Here is an 11,121-nt window from a genome sequence, read left to right as displayed (position 1 = left end):
ACCGTGTCCTCATGTATGGTGTGGAAAACGCCAACAAAAAGAAACTTAAATACCAAGGCCTGGGACCATTCCGAGTAACAGAAATAACACCACAGGGGTCTGTCCGAATAGAAACAATTGACGGCATCCAAATGGAGGGCTATGTCAATGGGAGTAAACTAAAAAATATATTTTGGACCATTGACCCAAGAGATGCTCTTGTAAGAACACCTCTTAAAACAACAAAAACAGCTTGCAAAAGAAAAAATCCAACAAGCGCAAGAAGAAGCTAAGGCTAGGCAAATCAAAGGTAAACTGCATAAAGGCTTAATACATGTCAACATGGCATCCGTAACCCTTGTGGACGAAGGGAATCTAAACATTTGAAAAGATGTAGGGGAGAAGAGAGCTTAAGCTCTTGCAAGCACACACACACTCACAAAACCCTAAAAGAGAACACACAAGGTGAGAGGCTAAAAATCTTCTTCTTCTTCACACAACACTCAACACACCATGTACAAAGATAAGAGTACACACAATATGAAAAGGTACTCAACCAAATACATACTATGGTTCTCTATAGTGTGAACCCAACTAAATGAGCTGGCGCTATAACTATGCCAGTCTCTAGAATGCAGTCTCTAGAATGGCTATCACATAGCCTGTTATCCCATTGGCTACATATCACGCATGATCTCACCAACCATGCTAGTGATGTAAGTGTGGGGCCTATCCCCCAGGCGGGTCATCTCAGTGTCCACCGCCTCACTAGATGAGCTCGATATCTCAACACTCCCCCTCGAGCTCAACTCCATCTCATGTACACCAAGCGAAGCTCTGAATCTGCGGAGTTTCTCTCTACCCAATGCTTTGGTGAAGATGTCAGTGACCTGATCCTATGTGCTGACATAAACAAGGTCAACGTCTCCTGCCAAAACCTTCTCTCTGACAAAATGGTAGTGGACCTCTATGCTTCGTGCAAGCATGAAAAATTAGGTTCCTGGCCAACTGTATACTACTAATGTTGTCACAGAAAATGACAACTTGTCTATCCACCACTCATAGACCTAAATCTGCAAGTAGCTTTCTCAACCAAGCTACCTCACATGCTGCCATAGCAGCACCTCTGTACTCGGCCTCTGTACTGGGGATAGAGCAACCAAAGGCTGCTTCTTGCTACTCCAAGTCACAGTAGCACTCCCCAAAGAAAACATGAAGCCACTAGTAGATCTTCTATCTTCTATCTGAGATACTACCAACCCAATCAGCATCTGTGTACCCATGTACACATATCTCTGTTCCAGTTTCATAAAATAGTCCACAATGCAAAGTAGACCTCACATACCTCAGTATGCATCTCAATGCATCCAAATGTGGCTTCCGAGGAACCTGCATAAACTCACTCACCAACCCAACAGCATAGCTCAAATCTCGTCTGGTGATCATCATGTAGATCAAGCTTCCTACTACTATGCGCCTATACATAGTAGGATCCTCCAAAATCTCTCTGAATCTCCACTCAACTTGCCATTTTGATCCAATGGCACTGAGATAGGCTTACAGCCTGTCATACCATACTTGGACAACATGTCCAAGAAGCCATACTGTCTTTGTAGTAATCCAATACCATGTGGTGACCTAATCACCTCAATGCCCAAGATCTGAGCTCCCCCAGATCCTTCATCTCAAACTTCTGTCTAAGCAAGATCTTTACATCAAAGATCTCTGCATCATGGTCCCCCGTAATGATCAGGTCATCTACATAGATGACAACAAGCACAACCCCTCTATCACTGTGTCTCACATACAGCGAGAAATCTGCATTGGCTACATGAAAGCCAATAGTGACAAGATATTCAGAAATCTTGTCAGACCATGCTCTTGGTGCTTGTTTTAAGCCATACAAGGCTTTCTTCAACTTGCAAACATTCTCGGGGTGACTCACATCCTCATAACCAGGTGGCTACAATATATACACTTCTTCCTGCAAATCCCCATGCAAGAATGCATTCTTTACATCCATCTGATGTAAAGACCATTGCTTTGACGCAACCACTGCTATCACAACTCTCATTGTTGCCATCTTGGCAACTAGGCTGAAAGTTTCCTCATAATCAATGCCATATGTCTACGCATATCCTTTGGCTACCAATCTAGCCTTGTACCTGCTTATGCTTCCATCACTGTTATGTTTTACTTTGTACACCCACTTGCATCCAATGGCTTTCTTGCCTTCAGGCAATTCCACTAAATCCCAAGTCTCTTTTCTATATAGTGCATCCATCTCCTCATCCATAGGTTTCTCCCAACACACATTTCCAATAGCCTCATCAATGCATGTGGGCTCTACAACCTGCACAACTTTTGCCATGTATGCATAGTGTGAGCAAAAGAGATACAGGTGTTATATGTTGAGATATCGAGCTCATCTAGTGAGGCGGTGGACAACACTGATGACCCGCCTGGGAGATAGGCCCCACACTTACACCACTGGCATGGTTGGTGAGATCATGGGTGATATGCGGCCAGTGGGATGACAGGCTGTGTGACAACCATTCTAGAGACTGGCATAGTTATAGCGCCAGCTCATTTAGTTAGGTTCACACTATAGAGAACCCTATTATGTATTTGGTTGAGTACCTTTCATATGTGTGTACTCTTATCTTTGTATATGGTGTGTTGAGTGTTGAGTGAAGAAGAAGAAGATTTTCAGCCTCTCACCTTGTGTTTGTGTGTTCTCTATTCAGGTTTTCTGCCAGTAAACCTCTCCTCTGGAGTTACATCATGTATGGCTGCAATTGGAGTCCTGTTCATGATGTAAACTGCTATAGAAACAACCTCAGTCCAATAGCTATGCGGCATATTCTTCTCTCCCATCAATGCTCGCGCAATCTCAACAATGTGCCTGTTTTTTCGCTCAGCAACTCCATTTTGCTGCGGAGTGTATCTGCATGTAAACTGTCTCTGAATACCATTCTTCTGCAAAAATTCAGAGAACTCATCGGAGAAGTACTCTCCCCCTCCATCTGACCTTAGGCACTTTACATGTTTCCCTGTTTGCTTTTCAACCATAACCTTGAAATTCTGAAAATGAGTGAACACCAACCTCTTCTCCTTCATGAACTATACCCACACTTTCCTTGTGTGGTCATCAATAAATGTCACATAATACCTGTAGCCTCCCATAGACATGGTCTTTGTAGAATTGCACAACATCTAGTGCATTTCTGCTCACATATCTGTCACGTGGAAATACATGCTTTGTTTGCTTTCCAAATCGGCATGCTTCACATATTTTCTACATACCTTCAACTTTAAACTTTGGCAGCCCTGTCACAATTCCTTTAGTCTACATAGACTTCATTCTCTGCACATTCACATGTCCAATTCTTTTATGCCAAATGTCTATGTCTACAACAATTCCTGAACCATTTGCAAACATCGCAGCACTCACTTCAGGCATGTTTACATTCAACGTAAACATTCTACCCACTCTGTTGCCTTTTGCAACCAACCTGCACTTGTCTTTAAAGTCTTCAACATAACAACCATCAGGGTTAAACCGAACCTGCAAACCCTGCTCAATCATCTAGCCAACTGAAACCAGATTCTTTGTTATGTTTGGAACATGAAGTACATCTGCAAGGTACTTCACTTTGCCATCCTGCATAGACAATGGCACATCTCCAACATGGGCAATTGGATGAGCAGCAGTGTCATCCCCTGCTGTTTCCACAAAACCTAGTCTTTCAAGGTTCTTCATCTCCTTGAACCACTCCCCACCATGACTTGTGGTTCAAAGCACCTGAATCAACGTACCATACATCATCTTTATGTGCTGCTTCAACATTTTCAGACATGGCATTCACAACATGGCATATCACCCATGATCTCACCAACCATGCCAGTGGTGTAAGTGTGGGGCCTATCCCCCAGGCGGGTCATCAGTGTCCACTGCCTCACTAGATGAGCTCGATATCTCAACACTCCCCCTCGAGCTCAACTCCATCTCATGTACACAAGCCCTGAATCTGCAGAGCTTCTCTGTACTACCCAATGCTTTGGTGAAGATGTCAGCTACCTGATCCTGTGTGCTGACATAAACAAGGTCAACATCTCTCCTGCCAAGATCTTCTCTCTGACAAAATGGTAGTGGACCTCTATATGCTTCGTACGAGCATGAAAAACTAGGTTCCTCGCCAACTGTATACTGCTAATGTTGTCACAAAAAATGACAACTTGTCTATCCACTGATAGACCCAAATCTGCAAGTAGCTTTCTCAACCAAGCTACCTCACATGCTGCCATAGCAACTCCTCTGTACTCGGCCTCTGTGTACTGGATAGAGCAACCATAGGCTACTTCTTGCTGCTCCAAGTCACAGCAGCACTCCCCAAAGAAAACATGAAGCCACTAGTAGATCTTCTATCTGAGATACTACCAGCCCAATCAGCATCTGTGTACCCATGTACACATATCTCTGTCCCAGTTTCATAAAATAGTCCACACTGCAAAGTAGACCTTACATATCTCAGTATGCGTCTCAATGCATCCAAATGTGGTTTTCAAGGAACCTGCATAAATTGACTCACCAATCCAACAACATAGCTCAAATCCGGCCTGGTGATCGTCATGCAGATCAAGCTACCTACTATGCGCCTATACATAGTAGGATCCTCCAAAATCTCTCCTGAGTCTGCACTCAACTTTCCATTCCGATGCAATGGCACTGAGATAGGCTTACAGCCTGTCATACCATACTTGGACAACATGTCCAAGAATCCATACTGTCTTTGCAGTAATCCAATACCATGTGGTGACCTAATCACCTCAATGCCCAAGAAATATCTGAGCTTCCCCAAATCCTTCATCTCAAACTTCTGTCTAAGAACTTCTGTCTAAGCAAGATCTTTACATCAAAGATCTCTGCATCATGGTCCCCCGTAATGATCAAGTCATCTACATAGATGACAACAAGCACAACCCCTCTATGACTGTGTCTCACATACAGCGAGAAATTTGCATTGGCTACATGAAAGCCAATAGTGACAAGATATTCAGAAATCTTGTCAAACCATGCCCTTGGTGCTTATTTTAAGCCATACAAGGCTTTCTTCAACCTCTTGCAAACATGCTCGGGGTGACTCACATCCTCATAACCAGGTGGCTGCAACATATACACTTCTTCCTCCAAATCCCCATGCAAGAATGCATTCTTTACATCCATTTGATGTAAAGACCATTGCTTTGACGCCGCCACACTGCTATCACAACTCTCACTGTTTCCATCTACTGGGCTGAAAGTTTCCTCGTAATCAATGCCATATGTCTACGCATATCCTTTGGCTACCAATCTAGCCTTGTACCTGCTTATGCTTCCATCACTGTTATGTTTTACTTTGTACACCCACTTGCATCCAATGGCTTTCTTGCCTTCAGGCAATTGCACTAAATCCCATGTCTCATTTCCATATAGTGCATCCATCTCCTCATCCACCACCATAGCTTTCTCCCAACACACATTTCCAACAGCCTCATCAATGCATGTGGGCTCTACAACCTGCACAACCTTTGCCATCATGTATGCATAGTGATGTGCCACATAACCATCATAGGTAAACCTCTGCACAAGATTCTTCACTCTCCCAGATCTTCGCAGCTTCGCATTCATGGCTTCCATAGCCTTGTTTACACCAGGTGTTCTCATAGCTGGGATCCCAAGCTCCTCATCAAGGCTCATCTCTGACCACTAGACTCTCCATCATCATGAGAATGCCCTGCAAAAATGTCAAGCATACTAAGGGGCTCAACCACTTTCTCTTTGCCTTTATGTGATGTACTAATCACATTTACAGGACTGGTATTATGATGCAGCCTGCCACTCCATGGTCTATCAAAACTGAACCACTAGATGAGGACTCTCCTGGTCCACTCAAAGATTGTGATTGCTGACTTGCATTTTGTGCAACCACATTTCCACTCACATCAGTCCCAACAGCTTCTTTTTCAGTCCCAATAGCTTCTTTTTCAGTAGCATACCAGCTGCTCATCTCATCAAAAACATCCCTGCTTACCCTCAACTCACGTGTAGCAGGGTTATAACACCTTTATCCCTTTTGCTCAAGGAAATATCCAATAAACACACATTTTTCAACTTTTGGATCTAGCTTAGTTCTCAGCTCATCTGGCACATGCACATATGCAATGCATCCAAAGACTTTCAAATGAGACAAATGAGGTTTTCTGCCAGTAAACCTCTCCTCTGGAGTTACATCAGGTATGGCTGCAGTTGGAGTCCTGTTCATGATGTAAATTGCTGTAGAAACAGCCTCAGCCCAATAGCTATGCGACATATTCTTCTCTTCCATCAATGCTCGTGCAATCTTAGCAATGTGCCTGTTTTTCCGCTCAGCAACTCTATTTTGCTGCGGAGTGTATCTGCATGTAAACTGTCTCCGAATTTCCCTATTTGCTTTTCAACCATAACTCTAAAATTCTGAAAGTGAGTGAACACCTCACCCTTCTCCTTCATGAAGTATACCCACACTTTCCTTGTGTGGTCACCATCAATAAATGTTTTGGTCGTTCACACTTGGGCGCCCATACATGGCCGGCCGACCCTAACCCTTATCCTACTAATATTCAAGGTGCGCCTCTCATCAGCGATCACCCAATCCCTTCATCCTTAACATATGGTGCCGACAAGCCCGGCCCATGACTCAGAATATTTAAATTAATGACGTAAAACATAGTACGTCTCAATGTCCGTCATGGGTTAACATGCCCCCCTTCCTGATGTAGATTCCGTCCTCGGAAGCTATGGTATGGTAAGCTCGAGAGGGTTGTTGTTGACCGTCTGCAAAACAGGGAAGTAGAGTGAAAGTATACTGGAATTCAAAAGATATAAAGTGTATAAATTCAAGCATGTTAGACCACAATGGATGTTGTATGAGAACTTAGTTTAAGGGTCACATGAGTGAGCTAGTGTAGCAAATTAATAGGAGTTTAAAATTATTGAAAGTAAATCAAGAGTAAGCAAGGTGTCAAAGGTTAATCAAGGTTTATAACTGGCCTAAGTCAAGGAAAATAACCAAGCTTAATAAATAAACACATAACCACACTGTGTCTACTCTAAGAACAAGTTAATACCACAAGCCTAGGGAAACAAGAAACATCAAAGTTACAGGAGCTTTTTACCTCTTTTTTTTTCTTTTTTTTTGCACGTGACAATTTTTACACACAATGGCGACCTTCCTAAGGCAAAACTAACATCGATCCTGGTACCATGTTTAACACAAGGCATTATCCAGGAATCTATTAGCTCACTTTAGGCAAGGCTACCCCCTACCAACCAAGGCATTGGTCTGGAGTAGAATACTCCTCGCCTACCAAGTATCAATAAGGCGATAGGCCAACACTAAAGCACATCATAGACTTGTATTGCCATTTATTGTAGGCTTTTTTTTTTAATCTATTTCTTTTGATCTTCGCTCCTGAACTATAATTTGTCTTGCATCCTTTCGACAAAGGGGTAATAGCTATGTCCTAGAGGTCAGCACACACATGGCCAAGTGTCAAACATTAAGATGGTTTGACCTTAGACCTAAGACAATCGTATTCCAAGGTTAACTAAAGACGTCATGCTGCCTAGGAATATTTCCAATAAAGTTAAGCTCATTAATGATTTACACTAGCATGCAAGCAACTTCAAAAACTAAGTAGTACATTGACAATTTCCATGTGGTCATGCATTATAGTTTATGCAATTAATTGAACAGTAAAAACGAAAGAGAGTGGGTATGGAAGAATTACACCTATAATTGGAGATCTCCTTGATTTGACGAGACAGCTTGCAATTTGATGTAGATATATTTTGATGAATGTTGCGGCAGTCTCAGGACTTGAAAGCGAACCCACCTCAAACTTTTCAACCTTTACAATCAACTAACAAGCACTATACCTCGAGAGGCACATCAATGTGAAAATTTCAAGACTTGTTTAAGGAATCTAAACTAGAAAAAACTTGGAAACGCTAACCTACCTACCAGTCACCACACTACTACTGAGGATACGGTAAGAGGATGTTGTAGAGTCCTGGCTCTAGCCCTAAGGCTAAGCCTCTATCCACATTATCCAAACAAATAAAGTCAACCTCAGTAGTGCCATGAGTTTCATCCGTCCATTCATCATTGTCAGATATTTCCTTTTCATTTTTCCATCCACATAAACTCATCAAAAATGTAACCATGCGAGGATAGTTATCTTGTGGAAAAGGAAAGCATTGGGCTATCGGGGATATGTCCTCTACGGAGTAGGGGTCAGTCATGGTCAATAGGCGAATTAGCCATTCTAATTCCTCAATATTTTTCTCTCTGGCTAGTACATCTATATGATTCCATTCAGTTTCAATTACAGGATAGCACATGTGGAATATCTGAGAAAGGTACAGATGATACCTCTCACCAAAGGTAGGAGTGGATGAAGTGTATGATGATCGGGCATCTGCCATATCTGCAAACACAGATATAGCATCAGTAGGTTTATGACAGGACAATCTAGTTCTTGATTGTATACGGATATTTCTCTTGTTTTTGTGCTCTTGCTCTTTTTACTATTTTTTGTTTTTCTTTTCTTTGTTTGTTTTTTTTTATGTATGAAGCTATATATATACATCCCCTTGAATTTGGCAATTACATGGTCAGGGAGAAGGTTATAAGGAGGAAGCATTAGAATGTCGAGCGTGAGTACATGCTCCCCCTTTTTCTGGGTAGATCATATTATTTACAATGATGTTGCAGCCTCTTGGAACCAATTTGTCCAGCGGGTCATAGGTTGTGATGTGGGCAGATAGCTTTTTATGACCCTTGTGGCCACATCCAATTGCAGAGATGGTAGTGTACGCTCCCATTGACGAATGGAGGAAATGGTTTCCGATGATACTATTACAAGGGGAGACGTAGACTCATCGGTTTTTTGTTGGGTGTTGGCAAGAGTAGGTGTAGAGCATGTAGAAACTTCTATATCAACGTGTGCCTGGCATGAGGAGCTAGAAGCTTCATGTGGCTCCCCCCTTCCTGAGCTAGAGGTGGTAATGATCGATATCGTTTGGGAATCCAAACTAACTCTGGAAGAAGTGGTGTGGAGCACTCTGTTACCTTTCCCTTACCACGATCTTGAATTATCGTTGGGGTGGCAACAATTGGTTTGCAAGGTTTTACAGGTGATGTAGAGGGATTCAGCTTATGTTTAGGGACCCAAATTTGGTCATTTCCCTCGTAGTACCCTTGGGCTACTAATAATTTTTTAGGGATCCATCGCGATGTTACATTGCCCTTTCTCGGGTGGGTAGCTGCTTTCCTTTTACGAGGCTTCTTGGTGGCTGAACGAGATTGAGCAGGGGAAGTAGCTGTTTTAACGAAGCTTTGGGGACCCATTTGTATGTACTCTTTGGCATAGTAAGCGAAGCTTTAGGGACCACCTTGCCTGTTTCCACTCTTGGCGTTGAAGCGTTAGAGGGGTGGCCAACAGTCGAAGATGGTTTTGCCACTGGACTTTGTGATTTTTCATTATCTAATATTTGAGTGGATGACTTAGGTGCAGGATTTTGAGCGGTCAGACCTAGTGTTGGTTCTTGCGTTGTGACTTGTCTGGTTGCCCAATCGATATTGCACTTGGTGGCCATCATCCATTTGCGTCCTAAGATTACAGTCCCTTCCATGGTACCAGCAGGCATAACCAAAAAGCTTTGAATTATGGTTCCCTTGTCATAGGCAACCGGAGTGTGCAGAATTCCTGAGACAGGGGTTCTCTTCTTGTTGATTCCTTGAACTTGGATAGAACTCTTGGATAAAGGTGGTTTTCCCAGTTGACACCACACGCCATATGATAGCAAATTGTGTTGAGCTCATGTATCCAATAATGCATTATATAGCACCTCCCCGTAAGGACTCTGTAACTCAATTGGGTATCTTAGAGGTGGGTCAGATTCCAGTGCATCCTCCTCTGTTTCCTCGAAAAATACTTGCGTAATTCCCAAGTTGGCTTCTCGTTGTCTCCTAGCACGCTGTTGACGTTCTTTGGCTTCGACTCTCGCTTGTATCTTTTTAAGCTCAGCCTGTTCTTTAGCTGCCTTCTTTTGATGGATTGCATGTAACTCCTCTTGGCTCAGGGGGTCATAGTACCTTTTGAATTTACTCCCATTAAGGAATCCAATGGTTTCAACTCCGTCGAGAGTCTCCACTCTAATGGTACCTTGCGGGGTAATTTCACATACTCTATATGGTCCCTTACCAGCATATTTGAGCTTCTTCTTTTCGTTTTGCACTCCATACATCAGGACTTTATCCCCAACCTTGATGTCCTTGTCTTTTAGGTGGCGATCAAACCATTTTTTCCTTCTATCCTTCTCCACAAGGGCATTGTACACAGCCAATTGTCTTTCTTCATTTAGCCGCTCAAGGATATACAGACGCTCTGCTAAGGGATTACCATCCCAACCCTCTTGAGTAGCAACACGAAGACTTGGAATGACAAATTCCCACGGCATGACTGCTTCTTGGCCATATACCATTTTGAATGGTGTGCAATTAATAGCCACTTTGTATGCAGTACGATAGGCAATTAATAGCCACTTTGTATGCAGTACGATAGGCCCATAAAGCTGTTGTAAGCTTTAGATCCCAATCCGTGCGATGAGCTTCAACAGTCTTTGTCAGAACAGAGATTAATGTCTTGTTTGTACTCTCGGTTTGGCCATTCGCTTGCGGATAATAAGGAGTAGATTTATGATGGGATATCATGAAATTTGTTGTGAGCTCCTTAATCACTTCATTTATAAAATGCGTACCATTGTCGCTCACAAGTTCAAAAGGACAACCGAATCGTGTGATTATATTTTCAAAGAGGAACTTGGCTGTTGTCCTCGCATCTACCTTACGTGTCGCTTTCGCTTCAGCCCATTTGGTCATATAGTCAGTGGCCACAATAATATAGCGAGATTGTGTGTTTCGGGCCGCTGGACTAATTGGACCTACAAAGTCTAAACCCCACTTTTCAAATGGTTGGTTTACTTTGATCGGATGTAGGGGCATCTGATCTTTCCTCTGGGGTTTCTTATATCGTTGGCATTCATCGCAACCCTTC

Source organism: Cibotium barometz, chromosome 17 (assembly GCF_041138505.1).
Source record: "Cibotium barometz isolate CiBa-2024 chromosome 17, ASM4113850v1, whole genome shotgun sequence".
NCBI classification, from domain to species: domain Eukaryota; kingdom Viridiplantae; phylum Streptophyta; class Polypodiopsida; order Cyatheales; family Cibotiaceae; genus Cibotium; species Cibotium barometz.
The sequence above is the reverse complement of the archived record's forward strand: the minus strand, read 5'-3'. Positions refer to the sequence as shown.